The sequence below is a fragment of the Lepidochelys kempii genome, chromosome 2 (assembly GCF_965140285.1).
Source record: "Lepidochelys kempii isolate rLepKem1 chromosome 2, rLepKem1.hap1, whole genome shotgun sequence".
Lineage (NCBI taxonomy): Eukaryota > Metazoa > Chordata > Testudines > Cheloniidae > Lepidochelys > Lepidochelys kempii.
This window is the reverse complement of record NC_136381.1, coordinates 55,945,718-55,963,930: the sequence shown is the minus strand read 5'-3', so window position 1 is coordinate 55,963,930 and position 18,213 is coordinate 55,945,718. Positions and strand designations below refer to the sequence as shown.

The window sequence follows — 18,213 nt, the reverse complement described above, 5'->3', positions numbered from 1 at the left end:
TAGGTTGTACAATAATATTGTGAGGATTTTTTTTTTAAATCTATGTTGGAGAAAAGTAAATATTAGTTTGGAAACCCTATAATTCTGTGTTCTATTGGACACCAAGAATGGTTCTACTAAATGAGTATAGCTAAAAAATAAAATGTGAATTGTCCCAAATAGTGCCTCATAAAAGTGTGTATGCACCAACTTTGAAAATAAATGACATGTCATCTTCTAAGAAAAGCAGCAATCTTTTTATGTATGTTTAATATTTGGGTGTTGAAATATAAACACACTTTTGCTGTCTAATACCGTCTATACACAGCACTGAAAATGCTAGGCATGATGATTCTATCTACTTGCACTTTGCATAGTACTAATTCATTTGATTACTGTTGCCAACACTTATTCCACTCCTAACCCATTAGGCCAAATCTTGCCTTCAGTTAAATCCACCGACTCTCATGGAAATCAATTATAAGGTTTCCATTGGCTTTAACAGCAGCAAGATCAGAACCCAATGACAACATAAAATTAAGGTTGTACAGTTGAACGTACAAAAGTCAAACACAGATTTCAGGATGAACATTTGTTCAGTCTTTACACTTGCCCCCTGCATGTGTGCATTACAGTGTGATCTTTAACAGCATGATTTAATATTTCCTCAAAATATACTACCATTTTTTTGACAAAATATCACTTTTGGGTTGAGTTCAAGCATGGGAAATTTCAGCCCCAGATTAAAAAACTGAAAATAATGGATTGCTATTTGCAGACTTATCCCTTAGTTAAATGAGAGTGAAGATGGAAAATGAGTAACCAACTACATTGTGGGCAATGAGGCACTAAATAACTAAAAATGTAATAATTAGGAAAGCAGAAAGCTTGAATTTATAAAGTAACTGTAGTAATTATTCCTAAGCATAGGGATTTCAAAAGTACTCAGCATTGATCCTAACTGTGCTCTCATCGAAATCAAGCAGAGTTTGACCATTGCCATCAATGAGACCAGAGTTAAGTCAACATCATATGCCTTTGAAAATTCACCCTTAATTTGTAAATATTTAAGTTACATAGTTGGTTTATTATATTTCACTCAATCTACATTTCTTTTCAACACTGCAGTCATGCTCCGTAGCACTGACATCACCCTTTCCAAATAAATTAATACGTATAAGGGAATGAAACTCTATGACCTTTGATTTGATTAAAATTTCAGTTGATAACACTGTGCCACACATCACCACAATGCCTCTCTGTTTCTCTTGGGTTTAAGCAGGTTAAACTGTGAAACCTCTGTAAACAGATGATTCAGATGTGCACCATATGTAAAAACCCTTTTAAAGAAACTATGTAGGGCAATGGTCACACACTTAAGGGTAACACAACCCTTAAGCATCAGGTGGACAAAGCAAGCTTTTAGCGTTAGTTGAAAATATAGCTATAGCAACAAATACAAAATGAAGTTTGATAGTCAAACTAGCATAAAAGTCCTCCCTGGACTTCAAAGACATAAGAGATATTTTGCCTTAGTATACATGATCTAGAAGACATTAGAAGGAATTATAAAGGGACTTAATCCTTCTAAATGCAAGTGATGAACACAGTTGATCCGAGTAGTCTTTTTTGACTCTATAATTTATTATTTTATACTTTGATATAAGTTCAGGACTTACATTCTATCAAAAAACTCATACATTTAGTATCCTCCCCTTTGAATCCAGAATATACACAGGACTTGATGATTTGCTTAAGTATATTTCACATACAGACATTCAGAGAACTAATTAAACCAATACCAGCAGTTGCAATGTAGGATGATAAAATTAATAAATATTAAATCACACTAAAAATGTCCTGTTACAAAATGAAATCAAATGCAGCATTCTAATTGGAATATTTACAGGGAGCATCTTGCAGGAAGAAACCTGGTTCCCAGCAGGAAAGATGTTTGCCACTGACATCCCACACCACAGGAAGTGGAGAAGTAGGCTGCTGGTGGCGTCCTCAAAAGTGTGTCTTCCACTCCAGGGAGGGGGAATGGTCCAAAAGCACCTTAATAAACCAAATCTTATTTGACAATCTAGAGAAGACAGCAATGAAATCAATGATAAACACTATACAAATATGCATTCAAAAATAGTTCAGCCTGGCCTCCTGAAACTTAAACATCTCTACAGATGTTCCCTTCCACCAGAGAGCAAAGCTAGATTGTGATCTCAGTTACATGACCACAAATCTGAAGCAGCTGTGTTGATTTGAGTCATCCCAGATTTACACCCGTGTAAGTGAAATCAGAATCTGGCCCCTAATATGAAAGTTTCATATAGGGAACTACAATGAAAAACTGTTCTGTAATCTGAAATATAACAAAAAGAAAAGGAGTACTTGTGGCACCTTAGAGACTAACCAATTTATTTGAGCATAAGCTTTCGTGAGCTACAGCTCACTTCATCGGATGCATACTGTGGAAAGTTTAGAAGATCTTATTATATACACACAAAGCATGAAAAAATACCTCCTCCCACCCCACTCTCCTGCTGGTAATAGCTTATCTAAAGTGACCACTCTCCTTACAATGTGTATGATAATCAAGTTGGGCCATTTCCAGCACAAATCCAGGTTTTCTCACCCCCCCCCCCACACACACAAACTCACTCGCCTGCTGGTAATAGGTTATCCAAAGTGACCACTCTCCTTACATTGTGTATGATAATATAATAAGATCTTCTAAACTTTCCACAGTATGCATCCGATGAAGTGAGCTGTAGCTCATGAAAGCTTATGCTCAAATAAATTGGTTCGTCTCTAAGGTGCCACAAGTACTCCTTTTCTTTTTGCGAATACAGACTAACACGGCTGTTACTCTGAAACCTGAAATATAACAGGCACTACTAAGTGCCTGCTACAACACTTTGGTCTGTCTTCACTCTCCTAGACTGAAGCTTGCAAACTGTTAAATCCCAAATTTAGAACCTAATCCAACAGTTACTCACATGATTTAATCTTTACACAAGGAGCTTTATTGACTTCAGTTAGACTACTCAGCTGAGCAAGGGTTAGTTCGTTTGGCCCCATTAATTTGGACAGGGAAAATCCTCTTCATCTGTCATGACAACATAGATGTAAACCCACTATGTTGTTACACCATTGTGGTACAATGTCATGCTATTTCCTTTTAATCCACTTTTTAAGAACAAAGATTCAGCCTGAAACTGCTGTTTTCTTTTGGGGTTTCAGTTAAGCAATTGTAGTTTTGTTCTTAAAATGAAATTGACTGTAACACAGCAGGCATTCAGTACTACAGTAATGACAGTCAAAAACAATTAGAGTGGCCCCAGGTTTATTAATAGCTAGGGAACAATCTGTTTTCTAAACTAGGTGCCTTAGTCATACCACAGAAACTTAATACATGATAGTTGTTATGGCATAGACCCAGGCATATAGTTTATAACAGTGGTAATCACTGATCATTAATTCTCTTCTTAATAAAACTGGCTTTATTTGACTGCTCACCTGCAGCTTTTCAAAGATAATATTAATTATTAAAACCAGTGGAGGTTTATAACTTATGGTTCCATAAGAAAAGTAAAAGGAATAGATTTATCTAATTGGAAGAATGTTTTAATTCATGTACCAGGAGTGAAAAATGGCCTTAAACTAGATTAAGCCACAGTTCAGTTTTTCAAGGCATTTGGGGATAGAATTTATTATAACTTCATGAACCACTCCATGATGGCAGCCAATAAAAACAACCCCCTGCCATTTTTCTAACATTACCTAAGTAATGTTGTGGCCGTAGGTTAGATGTCTTGGCATTATTTTATTTTACAGGGTACACAAAACAAATACTTTACTTCCTTGTTGACACAGAAACCATCTGCTAACCATCCTATAACTATATTATACTGTCACGATTCTTCAAATAACTTGATCGTTACCAGAGACTATCAAAATCTACAGAGAATTTTGGTAATATCTACAAGGATTACTCTTTCTTTCTTCTCTTTCCCCCATAAACTTCCCCTCGAGTCTATCCAGAATCCAGTGACTAAAATCAGATCTCTCATCCAGCACAAAGACTATGGCCTGGATTCACATAAACCCCAGACTTGGGTGGCTAAGCCCCAGTTTTAGGTTACCTTGTGATTCACAGAACTCCTGCTGCACTCTCTACTATTTGAAGCACTGGGTCAGGTGGATCGAGGCCTACCCAAGACTAAAGACCTGCCCCCTCAGTTAAAAGAAAGGAACCACTAATCCCAGGCTACTATTGATTAGTGGGCACAACAGAGGAGAAAAATAGGAATGAGAGTGAGGTCAAAGGTTGAAAATCAGGGAACACAGAGCAAGAACCCCAAACAGAGCCACTGCTCCTCTCTGCTGAACACTGTAGGTGCCTAAACTTGCGCCTAAATTTTTGTAGGTGCTTATGTTTCTGCCTCTGGACATGTGCACTGCTGCCTCACTCCAGGTATCTAAACACCTAACACCTGCCTAACACAAACCAGAGGAACCAGAGAAGGATAGGTGTTTGGATATCTAACTGGTGGCGGGAGAGGGGAGAAATCCAGAAGGTGTGCTCAGAGACCATCCACTGTATCAGGCCCCTCGGGTCACACGAAACAGCTGAGGGGAGTGGGAAGGCCCTCCATCAGAACTTTTATCCCAAACATTTGGGTACTCACTGGGGATGTGCGAGGCCTCTGGCTCAACTCCCCCCTCCTCTTGAGGGGATAGAAGGGATTTGAACAGAGTTCTGCCACCTCGCTATTGAGTGCACTAGCTACTGAGCTATGGGATATTTTGATGTGGGGCTCCCATCACTCTCTCGTGTTGAAGCTGTTCCTCTGTGGACAAACACTGGCCCTTTGGGTCAGAGAGAGAACAAGTATGAGAATGACTCTGTAGCCTGATGGTTTGAGCACTCACCTGGGACCAGGATCCAGTCTCCCTGCCCCAATAACATTACAATGATTTATCCACAGTGGAACAGTTTCAGCAGGAGAGACTGAGGAAATCCCACATCAGAATATCCCATAGCCTGATGGCGAGGGCTCTTATCTGAGAGGTGGCAGAGCACCCTTCTCATCAGGTGGAGGGGTGACTTGAACCGGAGGGGCTCCCACCTCCCAGGTGAGTACCTTGGCCACTGGGATAAAAGTGATGATGGAGTTCCTCCTCCCCACTGACTTCTTGCAAAATATACTTTCAGTGCCCATTCCAAAGAGGGTTTGCAGTTGAGAATTGCTAGCAGAGATAGGTGCCTCTCTGCAGCCCAGATTTAGACACCTAGCTCTGACAGGAGTGGGGCTTAGGTAATACTCTTCCCACTAGCTAGCTTAGGTGGCTCCCTAAGCATGTTGGTATTTATGAATCACAATTTAAGATGTCTGTCTCTCCACATTCATTTTAGGTGCCCAACTCAGGCTTTGTGAATCGCAGTATGTTCCTGAGTGTCACAATCCTAAGTACCTTTGTGAATCTAGGCCCTTGTCACTCTCCCCTTGGATTCCCTTCACTGGCTTCCTCTTGCCTTTCACATCAAGCTCAACCTTCTCAGCCTCAACATCAACCCTATTCTCCATTGTTGTTCCCTTGTAACTCATATCAGCTCCTTTGTTTCACCTGTGAATCCTCACCACCCTTGCATCAGTGGCATGCCGTCATCATATGCAAGGCATGCATTCATGCCCCAGGACTAGCTGTGCACATGCAATGATGCTGTTTGGTCCCTAACTGCACAAATAAAATGGTGTTCTCCACACAGCATGTTCTCGCATATATGGTGCACACAAAGTCACACTGTACAGAGGGTGCCATTTTGCATGCAAGGGTACAATTGAAGACTTGACTTAATATCTCTGTGCAAGGCAGTGGCTTGTATAATCTTCTTTGCACCCTCCATGCAGCCATCTGCCGTTAGAACTAGCCCTGTGTGCCATTTTGCTTCTCTTCATTCAGTGACCTTCTTAAAACTCACGTCAGGAAGTCCATTAATGCTAATCCATGTCAGTAAAAATCCTGTCATCCACTCAAATAATAACTAGCATACTTTGATAGATCTTTGTTGTGGATATCCGAGTGCATTTTGGGATTGATTGATCTTGTCTGCATGTTTAAACTGTAAGATCTTTATGTGTCCTTTTCGTTTGTTCTATCAAAAGCACAGTGTTGGCATCTAACAAATAAGAATAATAAACTATATTTTATCAGGCCTGATCTGACAGCATCCTTTCTAAGGTTATATGCCATGTATAACAGATAGTGTACTTTTTCCCCCTGAATAAGGATTGTTTTTCAGAAATATTCTCATTTTAAATTGCTAAAAACTTCTATTTTTGTGTTTATTAATAAAACAATTCTCTCTCCGACTAAAGCTGTTAAAACAATACACTTAACCTGACTGTCACCTCAGATAGCTGGCCTACAGGACTGCAAATCTGGGACTTTTGTTCTGTTTTCCAGGAAAGTCATGCATGGGTTGCTGCTGCAACCTTGAGATGGGATTGGGCCATAAAAAAAAATGACATAAACAAAAGTCAGAGATGTCGGTGTTAAAGATATAGCCATTTTTCAATTATGTCATTAAAATAATACTTACTAAAGGTCAGATTCTTCCCTCTTAATGCACACTCTCTACTCCCACAGATTACATGGGTAAAGGGACTGTTCGCAGTAGGCAAGTACATATGTAAGTATTCACAGGATTGGGGCCTAGAATGGTGCTTTATTTTATGGTCCATAGTAACGTTTCAAAGTTCTACTTGCCCCCCACTAATTCTCTTTTCAGTAAGTTTTTACAAAAAAAGAACTCCAGAAAGTTTATTTCCCACCTCCACCACCCTTGCTGTAAAGCATAAACCAAATTTATAGCAATGCTACAAGGACTCTCTGAAATACACCCAGAGAACTATTCCTCCCACCATATTTTGTTGAGAGACATAGATTTCCATATTAGTCCTATCACAGGTACTACGTCGCATTTGCCCCACTTTCTCTTTGAGAACAAGATCTCCCTTAGATTCTTCTGACAGCACCTCACAAGAATCTTCTTGAGTGCCTCAGAGTTCACAATCCAAATAGAATTATCCATGCTACCAACCAGAGAATCCAATTGCCAGGAGTTATGCGAGGAGAATTTTCCAGTGCTCCTGAAACGATGTGTAAAAAGCAGTTATGCTGATGGCAGTGGGAGGAGGAGAGAAATGGAAAAGTGTCCCAATTGTCTTGCTGGGAGTTTTGTCAGTTTTTCCTTTAGCTGAATAGCCTCGGTACTATTTGGAGCCACATACTGACAGCACACACCAGCTCAACGAAACAGCACATCAGCCTACCCATTTTAAAAATACCTAATTGTACCCAAGTCCAGTAAATACAGTGCAGCTAATGTAAATACTTTTGGAATAAAGAAATGAGGAGTACCGTGGTGGAGATTTGTGGGTTGGTGAGGTGAATTTTACCTTTGCTTTGCAGAGAATTCCCAGGTCCATGCTGTGGCTCAGCAGCATTCCTTTTCTAAATATTTTATGTAACAATAATGAACAGTAATTTAACAGGAAGCCTGCAGCTTTCAACCACTGTGATTATCTCAGCAATGCGGCTAGTTTCACAATGCTGGTTTTAATCAAATTGAATCCGTCAAAATTACTCTTAAGGAACTCATTAGGCAGCCACACTGTTTTTGGGATAGCATTTCCATCTAAAAACAATTTCTTCTTGATCGTCAAAACTTTTTAGACTGCTAAGTTGTGTCTCATCTTATATATATTTCCATGATTTGAAAAGATATTTCTACACATTAGAGTAAGGAACTGCGCTTCACTCAAGAAGTTGTGAGCGTGTTAAATGAAACACTGAAATAGTAGGCAGGACAGTTATAACATGGGCCTTCCTGAAGCTCACTGATGGCAATGGAAAGTCTCCCATTCATTCCAGTCTGCTTTGGGTCAGGGCCTTAACCATTGAAATACTTTGCCCTTAGATCTATAGCTACAGGGGTAGCAAAGTAAAAGTCAGCCAAGCTTGCAAAATGTGAAATGATTGAGTGATATTGTAATGTGATTAATTTTAGGGAGGGTAGAGAATTCTTCAGCATGCTCTGTTTATTACAGTGATCCTTTATTGGTCTGTATCCAAAATTTTAGATGGACAGGGAAAGCATGGCAGTGACTAAGAACATCATCATGGTGAAGGAGCGCATGGAAAAGGAGAGAGATGCTGAGGCAGCTCATGGATGCCACCCTCAGTCAGAATGCCGTCCTGCAAAACATGCTCCTGCAAGGCCAGCAGGCCCTGTAATTTGGGGCCCAGACTTGTCTTTCAGCCCCTGGACAATGCTAGCTACTGGAACCAGCAACAACCCCTAACTGCCACATACACCCAGCAGTGCTATCAGTGGCTCCCATTCACCTCTCAGATCCAACCTCTGGGCACTGAGGACACTTGCATGTGGGAGTCCAGCTCCTTTGAGCTCTGCAGTGCGCCTGACAATTTTGAGCCATGGCACTCTATCCCAGAACCCATGTGGACAAGAAAAGGCAGGGTGTAAACTCACCTGTAACTTTATGCCCCACTCTCCCCCCACCCAAAATGGTGTATTTGAAATGTTCTTACTGTTGTACTTGGAGTTCTGTTTGCACTGCTGTGTTCATTAAAAGTTTGTATATAGTTGGTTATTTTATAGATTGGTGTTGTGCCCTAGGTATACCCCAACACCCCTGTGGGTCATTATTGCTCTGCGGCCAACTCCAAATAACTGCTCTTCTCCTCAACGTGGTATGACCTAATGGTCAGAGACAGAGGGTCTGTCCTTAGAGTCAGGGCAACAAGGCTTAATGGCCTACATCTGTATGGTGGCCCTTTAGCATCGGGCAGTATGGCCTACTGGCCAGATTCAGTAGGCCAGCCCTTCAGCACTGGGCAGTATGGCCTAGTGGCCAAAAAGGGGGTGGGCTGCCACTGGGTCAGTGGGGATCCCTCCGAAACGCACTGACTCTGTACGCAGAACCGCAACTGGATCAATGTCTGGTTCCCCTGGGCAACTTCCTACCCTACTTTCCTGCTCTGTAGTCTGCAGGTCCTCTAGTTCTCTGGGGTAGTCGCAAGGCAAAGTTCCTGACGACTCCTTCCCTTCGTGGGTTTCCATGGACAGTTGGGTATTCACCTGGGTCTCAGCGTGTCTGGTCTCTGTGGTCTAGGGCTCTGACAGCTCCTGGACAGGAGCCTGCAACATACATTCTCTCTCCTCTCTAGTCGGCGGACTGAGCTGAGCTGCTCCCTTTTATACTGGATTCCATTTGGAGTATGCCCACAGGGGAGAAGGGTGTGACCTGCTCAGTCCTTAGTATGGGATTAACCCTTTCCAGCCTAGTGTGGGGCAGGATTATCCACCACAATTGGTTAGTTAAATGTATTTCCAAATATAAAGATAATTATTTTTAATTGGTTTCATTAAAACTTTATCATTGGCTTTTTATTGGGGTTTATTCATAATAAAAACCATTCACAGTACAGAAAATCCTTTAAATAAAGATGAAATAATACATGGATTTTGCAAGACCACATGGGGAAGATCACAGTGCTCGCAATGTCTTTATCCCAACTGGCTAACATGTTCAGCCATGAAACTTAAAATACAAACAATAGACATCCCTTACAGAACTTACCAGACTGTTTGTGTTCTCTGTGGGGTGCTTTGCTGGCTGCTCGAACCTCTGAGCTAGTCTCCACATTTCAGCCTCCCCCTCTGCCACAAGTTTCTTATGTGGTCTTAGGTAAGTCACCTAATCTCTCTTGGCTTCAGTTACCCACCTGTAAAATGGGGTAGTACTATCTTCCTTCCGTCCACCTATTGTCTGTCTTGCCAATTTAAATTGTAAGCTCTTTGAGACAGGGATTCTCTCTTACTATGTGTTTGTACAGTCCCTACATAATGGGAACTTGATCTTGGCTGGACCCTACAGGCACTCTTGTAAAACAAATAAAATGCTAAAAAGAAAACTATTAAACTAAAGTTCTAAACTGGTGACAATTGCCAAATTCAAAAGGGCTGTGAATGAATTCTGAATGTCAGATATTTACACGGTATATTCCAGATAAATAAATTAATGGTAAACCCAATTGATTCCATGTGTTATCAAGAACATCTTCTGCTGTGAATACCTCAACAACACAACATAAGGGTCCATTATTTTTATTCACTACCACTATCTGGAACTATTGTTAATCCCAAATCTTAAACTTGTATTATTGACATCTTTTTAGACTTTAGCCAGCTCAGCATTTCTCAGCATAATTATTGGTTGTGCAATTGGAATGTTAACATGCAGTATTTCTGTGTAATTGCATTCTATGCTTTACCTCAGAGCTCCCTTTTCAGCTGCTAAATTGAACTACAACCCTCTGTGGTATTGTTTGTGGAAAATACCATTTTTTTAAAGACTTTTGACCTAGATTCCTTAATGTTTTCCTAAAGAGAATTTTCCAGACTTTACCTAGAGACTTGTTAGGCAAAACACACAGGAAATCAAGGAAAATTACATTGCAAAGTTTTGTTTTCTGAAGTAAGAGATCCCACAATCAGAAGAAAAAGCAACTCTGCCAAAAAGTGGTCACTGTACAGTATAGCCATAGGCATCTACATACTCAATAGCCATAGTTGTTATCACTATCAACACAAACCTGTATAAACAGCAACCACAAGAAGGAAATGAGTAATTTTTTATGAACTGAATAGAGCTGCATGAGAAATGTCCTTGAGAATTATTTACTTCATAACTGTCAGTGCAGAAGAGTGATCGGAAGCAGGGCCTAGCTAGCAATTTATAGGTTTCTCTCTCTTATCCTGAAATTGATTTTTCTTTAGGGTTTTGACAAAAATAACTCCAAGACCACATTTAAAATATCTATTAATTTATGAGAAACCCCTCATCAGCCAGTGGTTTTACTTGTGTTTGCAGCCACCTTTGTCATTTTAAAAAAGTGATAAGTTTCTTTCTCAAAGTCTCATTGAATATGTAATTGTATAAAATTGAAAAAAAATATTCAAGTCTCTGACCTCAAGTTACTTGAGGATTTTTTTTAAAGACTCATTTGACCTTATGGTTGGCATGTCAGCAAATTAGATTTAGGTATTGAAGCTCCCAAGAGTTCTAATTATGGCTTATATGTATATTCTGCAATTCATTAAAAAAACCATGCTTTACAATAGCATCGATATATACTTATTTGCATGTACATCAAAATGTGATCTGAATAATCTAACTTTTACAGAATAGCTTTAATTTTTCTGGTGTATTTAGATGTATCATAAATATTCATAACTGTTATTCACTGTTGACAAGCATTTCTTGAACAGTCTGGGCAAGAATAGTTTACATTCACTTTTGAAGTAGCTGGAACTGATAACTGGACTGCTCAAGAACATCTAGAAATATGAAATATGATCCTTTTAAAAAAATAACTAAGCTGATTGCCCCAGGTATGACATCTATGGAGGACAACGAGATTACAGACTTGGGACAGTAATGAGAATGGCTCATGTTTGCTATTCCTCATTCACATTGCAAACTTGTCATGAAAATGGATTACCTGCAGTTCTGTGCTATTTTCAATTTTTGTCTTGTCATGATAATAAGACATCAGAAGTTTAATGTGCAGTATAGCCTGTGAAATCCAATAGCATATAAAGATGTGTGGATATTAAAATACTTGCTGCTGCAACCTCTTCCCTTATACCCATGTACTCACCAGGCTGCCAAATCAACATCACTGGCGCTATTGCCTACTGCATTTTTGTTTCTGGGAATTACATTACAGCTCTGTAAGAGAAATGGACCTCTTCTTCAGAAAGGTGAGAAGTATATAAATATTATGAGTTGTGGGCTACCTCTAAGTCTGGGTCTACCCAAACCTTCGCAGTGTATCCCCAACATACCAAATTAGAAATGATGTACACTTGACCTTAGCAATAGTCTGTTTTAGTGGTATGACCATTGCTCTCCTTAATTAACCTAGAGTTCAGTCTTGCAAGGTGCGGAGTGCCTCTTAAAAGATGATGACTTCCATGGACCTCAAGGAGGCTGTCAGTACCTTGACTGGACCCTTACACTTTTGCTAACTTGTAAGGACAAAGAATATAATATCCAGCTAACTGAGACATAGAATATTGAAGATATCAAATGTAAACATTCAAGAGAAATGTTGGCCATGACATCTTCCTATCCCACTCTCATCAGTCTTTTCCATCTCTAAATTCTAGAGTTAGTCCATTCCCCTAACGATAAAGGTTTGTTCCTTACAAAACAGTGCTTTGCCCAATATAATTTTAAATATTGCATAACTTCAGCTGGGAAACTATTCCACTGTCTTATTGATCTCACTCTCAGGAGGTATTTCCTGATACTGGCCAAATTTTTCAAAAATAGGAGCATAAATTTAGGCTCCTAAATCCATATTTAGGTGTCTACAGGTGAAATTATCATAAGTTCCGAAGGGCTAGATTTTTAAAAGTGTTTAGGTACCTAATGATGCGGCTAGACCTAAATAGATTAAAAAAAAAACAAAACACCTAAGCATATAAGTTCTATCAATTTTGATGGGAGTTAGGTGCCGATGCACTTTTGAAAATTCCACTAGGTTCCTATCCACCTAAATACGTCTAAAAAATTGGCCCAAAATACTTATGAGCACAAGTTTCATTGAAATTATTGAAGTTTAAGGGCCAGATTTTGAAAGGTACTTAGGCACCTGGTGTAGATAGGTGCCTATTAGGCTTTTGAAAACCGCCTAGAAGGGCATTGGTGCAACATTAATTTCAGTGGGAGTTAGTCTCTAACACCTGAAAACCCCACTAGGCTCTTATCTCCATATTTAGGTGCCTAAATACCTTTAGAAATCTGGTCAATGAGACTATTCAGTGTACATAAAGTGAGCAGAATTGAGCCCTAAAATTATAATAAAAGTCTATTTAGTGAATAATTACTTATGTTAAGTCTCTGTAGTTGCAATCTGTGTGTCCATCATGTGCCAGCAATGCCCCTCTGCCATGTACATTGGTCAAACTGGACAGTCTCTACGTAAAAGAATAAATGGACACAAATCAGATGTCAAGAATTATAACATTCATAAACCAGTCGGAGAACACTTCAATCTCTCTGGTCACGCAATCACAGACATGAAGGTCGCTATCTTAAAACAAAAAAACTTCAAATCCAGACTCCAGCGAGAAACTGCTGAATTGGAATTCATTTGCAAATTGGATACTATTAATTTAGGCTTAAATAGAGACTGGGAGTGGCTAAGTCATTATGCAAGGTAGCCTGTTTCCTCTTGTTTTTTCCTACCCCCCCCCCCCCAGATGTTCTGGTTTAACTTGGATTTAAACCTGGAGAATGGTCAGTTTAGATGAGCTATTACCAGCAGGAGAGTGAGTTTGTGTGTGTATGGGGGTGGGGGGGATGTGAGAAAACCTTGATCTATGCAGGAAATAGCCCGACTTGATTATGTAAAGAGTTGTCACTTTGGATGGGCTAGCACCAGCAGGAGAGTGAATTTGTGTCGGGGGGTGGAGGGTGAGAAAACCTGGATTTGTGCTGGAAATGGCCCACCTGTTGATCACTTTAGATAAGCTATTACCAGCAGGACAGTGGGGTGGGAGGAGGTATTGTTTCATGATTTCTGTGTGTATATAAAGTCTGCTGCAGTTTCCACGGTAAACATCTGATGAAGTGAGCTGTAGCTCACGAAAGCTCATGCTCAAATAAATTGGTTAGTCTCTAAGGTGCCACAAGTCCTCCTTTTCTTTTTGTTTATACAGTATGTCTATACTCATTAGTAAATGCCTGTAACTAAAATATTTGTATTTCAGCGATCCACTACATTACTTTGTACAAACTTTTCATATACAAAACTCATAAAGTACCATTTCTATCAATTAAGCTCAAGTATATGCAGAGGCAAACAAAGCTGAAAGTATATTGAATTTGATTTTAAGTCTCCCATAAGCCAGGAAATGTAGTTACATTTTCCCAAGCTGCCCCTAATTAACACTATTGTTCCAAGTATTAAAATAAGATTACATATAACATAGCATGTAAGGTCAAACAACAGGGTCTCAAATTTCTTAACTCTGATTTTTATGCATATGTGTGTATGTTTAAGTAAGGTCCTTACTGTTATTTTAACAATTTAGTTTGTGTTCAATTTCCTTTGCTAGGGGATGAGAACTTTATCGTAAAAGAAAAAAAAATAATTTCAGTGACAATCCTTCTTGTTCTTTAGTTATTTTCTGGATCATTTTTTTCTGGGTCTTTCTGATCCCAGTGAAAGTACAAGTCTGCATGCATCCCCAATGTATTATATCAACATTTACAATGAATGAGGACTACAAGCTGAAAGGCTGACGTCCCACCACTGAGTGGAGTTTAGGAGCACAGATAACATTCCATGTATAGTGATAGTTCCTTGCCTGTAAGTCCTGTTCTGCAAATGCTTACCTATAAGTTGTCCATAACTTTACACACAAGTGTAGTCTCATTCAATTCAAATGGGGGAATGTCTGTGGAACGGGGCTTGAAATGTCATACTTTGCCATGCACTGCAAAGGAGCACGAGTAGAGAAAGAACACATGCAGCATTACCCTTTAGTTCCCTGGCACCTCTGCACAGAGGTTAACTATAATCCCAGTCCTTGGTTATTGCCCTCCCAGAGCACAAGTTCCAGGAGATCCCAGCATCTCCTCAAATGTGGTACAAAGAAATAGAGCTCTTCCAAATCAGCTGATGGAGCTGTGCTGGTATGGAGAGGTGTATTTGCTCTTTCTGGTGTAACCCAGGGCTGAATATAACAAGGACCAGCCCGCACTTGTAACACCAACAGACCCCCAGTTGTCGGCATCAACCCTGGGAACTTTTCAGTTAAATACATGTGCCTCTATTGTCTACTGCATGAGCTAAATGCTATATTGCCTTTAGCTAAGGCTGTAGTATAGAGCACACTCATTAATCTCTAAGTGGTCTTGGTGCCACTAGATGGGACAGAACACCACACCCAGAAGGGGTGTGGGTTACATATCCATTACAATAAACTATAGACAGAACTTTATATATTTAAAAAAAATTAATATGTTTTAATGGTATAAAATACCTAGAGTCATGGCTAGCCATTTCAAATAGGTTTGCTTGTTCATTATATTAATATATGCAATATAATATATATTACATTACTAAGGCTTGCAAGTTGCTATGCTGCAGTTTCTATGGTACAGAGGATTGAAATCTTTGTTACAATGCACTGGCACTGTCCTGGTTACTGGGATAAATACAGCAGCACCTAGGAACTGATACTGTTTGGATATTTCCATTAGCTTCTTTTGGAGCAGGACCAGAGCCATTACTAGCATTAGTTGTTTGTGTGTTTGTTTCTTCAAAAAAGATTATAGCCATGTATTTTTTGAGTTTCTTAACTCAAAAATAACTCCACTGAGGAACCTCAAACTTTTAAAAAATTGCTTCTCTCTGATTTAAGAATAAGTATGAGACATTTTAGGCCTAAGGGAGATTTTCTGTGAAATTTAAACACAAAGGGGTGAAAAAATTGGGTTAATAGTGGTAAATGTGTCACAACCTTACTTATGGAGTTCTTAACTACTGCACCAGAATGTAAGCATGTGTAGTACTTCTAAAAATGTATCATTAGAAGAGATGTTGTCTCTCCAAACGATAGTTAAATGTACAGTAGAATATTTGTACAAGCTGTTGAAATACATCTGTTTTGATTCTTTGGTAAAGAGAGGGGAAGGGCAAGAAGCTCCAGCATGTGTTTACCATGGCCCTGACTCAACATAAGCCTTGAAATTACTTTTTGGTGTACAAACAGTGTGGTTTCCCCATCAAAAGGTTATTTGTTATAAAAGGGCTTTATTCGGTAAAACATTGGGAACATTCACTTTTTAATTAGAGCAGCCAGGCTTCTGACCAGTCTAAGGTCAAAGTTATGGCATTTTATGATGCTTCTTTTCCTGATTATAAAAGAAACAAAAAAGTGCAGCAGAACCAATTTCATCCCCTGAGTATTCCCTACAGCTCAGTTACCCCATGAAAAAATAAACCATCAACTGTAACACCGAGTGTGCTTTCTTAATGTCTTGAGGACTTGTTTAAACTCTGTGGAGCAGGAGGTTAGCTCATGGTGGTTTTCTCCCTGTTATCCCTCAGTGTGTTAGAAATTTTAAAAAACACGTTTCATTAATTTCCTCTTCTCATAGATATACATCCTTATTTTTAAATCAGTTTTTATTTGGTGTTTATTTGCATTTGGTTTTTATGAGTTAAATAACAGTAGGTCAAATGTCAGATTAGATACCTTTTTCCTTGTGCTCAAGGGAACAGTTTTCTTTTTACTGAACATTATGAGAAATTCTAGATACAGTAGTAGGACATTGTTTGATTTCAGCTTGTTATGTTAAATTAATCTTAAAATAATTAACTTTAAAAACTATATTTAAGATCATAGTACATAATCACGCGAGACATTTGAAATATTTAAAATAATTGAATTCAGTCTTTGTGAAAAAACAAAAAAAAAAGAGACGTTCAAAATAAAACCAATTTGTATTGTCAGTTGTTGGGCAAGCTGGTTTTATTATACAGGCTGCTTAATGTGATAAAGCATAATGAAACCAGTTAAGAATGCCCTTAATTTTGAACTACAATGACCATAGTGCATCCATGCTCCTGATATGGAGTTAATGTTCTAAGATGCCTTTCAGGAGAGAGATTACCAATATGCTATGGACATTTGTTCATGCCATAAAACTATCTCTCAGTCATGTCTCAGCACAAGATGTACCTTGGAAGGTTAATTATAGATATTTCTTTAAACTTTTTTTTTCCCTCCATATTAGGATATTCGTAAGAATGATTTCTGCTCGATTTCATGTGGGACACAGTATGTAATACTCAGCTCCAGTATACAATTGTATAATTCCTGCTATATCACCAATCAGCACAACAGGGATTACATGTCCTGAGAGGAATTTCCTAATACAATATTATTTATGGTCGTCCTGAAGACTTGCTAATCATTATCTTCTAAAAGATGACAAAGGCAAGAAAAAGCCCATATGGCCATCTAGTGCTTATTGTGAGAAATACAGCTCAGCAATTTCTTTTCACTAACATTATTTACCATTTGATAGTGTTTTCATAGCTTTTCTGTGACTGTGAACATATTTTAATGGTGCCTTATATTTCTACCATCCTGACTGTAACACTGAAATTCCTAGAAAACAGGTTTATTTAATAGCTTCAGTTATTTCTATTCCTATTAACTGTGTCTCTCTCTGTCTAGACTTTCAGACCACACTCACCATTATGGTCTCCGAAGGCTTTTGAAATATGGATATTGATACCTTACAGCAGAGATTTAAGGAAGTTAGGTGAGTACATTGAATTGCAATGGGAGTTGGGTGCCTAACCCCCTTTGGCTACATTAAAAATCACATCCTACATTCTCATATTCTCCAATATTTTTTATTAGGCCCCAAATCGCCTTGATTTATTAGGCCCCAAATCGCCTTGATTTATTCCTCAGGATTGGGTTATAAAAACCAATAGCTGATGTGTTGAAATATATGCCTGCAAACAATTTGTAAGTGCATTCAATGTGACAAGTTCAGGTTCCTCCACACAGAAAAAAAGAATTTATCCTGCCCCCCATACAACCAATAAGAGTTTTGTCGTTGACTTTAGTGGGAGTAGGAACTGGGCCCAGATTAGCTACAATACTTATTAATGTTTTGGAATACTAAGATTTTAATTAGGTAGGTGCAAATGTGTTTAAATATAGTAAGAGTCAGTCTACATCCTCACCTGAAACATGAAACAGATCTTTTCTGCAGATTCAAAAATGTATAGTTAAATCCCCCCGTTATTATTTTCATTATTGTGTTTCTATTCCCCTCTCCACTTCCAGGTTACAGACAGAAGCAGATGTTCTGATGAGAGAGACAGCACCTCTTGTGGCATTTCTGGACTGACTCGAAGCAAAAAGAGCAGAAATTTCACAAGAGAGCATGTTTTTAAAACATTTGATGACCCCAAGAGCCTCAGAGAAGTTGTGGGTGCTTGTCAGAATTTGAACCTCTAAACTTATTGAGGTTTAGCCAGCATTACATGTGTCCCTATAGGACATTTTGCCAATGAGTTCACTAACTTGCTGTCTTTTAA

At 38.9% G+C, this 18,213-nt stretch overlaps 1 long non-coding RNA gene across 2 annotated transcripts in view; it reads left to right on the top strand.

Moving 5' to 3' along the window:
• LOC140905889 (uncharacterized) overlaps positions 1–18,213 on the top strand; it is a 96,343-nt gene extending 78,130 nt beyond the window's left edge. The window contains exons 3-4 of one of the 2 annotated variants that reach the window (XR_012156973.1): positions 17,336–17,423; positions 17,960–18,213. This is a non-coding gene — a long non-coding RNA (uncharacterized LOC140905889). Of the gene's footprint in view, positions 1–8,129; positions 8,652–17,335; positions 17,424–17,959 lie in introns of those variants that run through there. The other variant, XR_012156974.1, reaches the window with a different exon arrangement.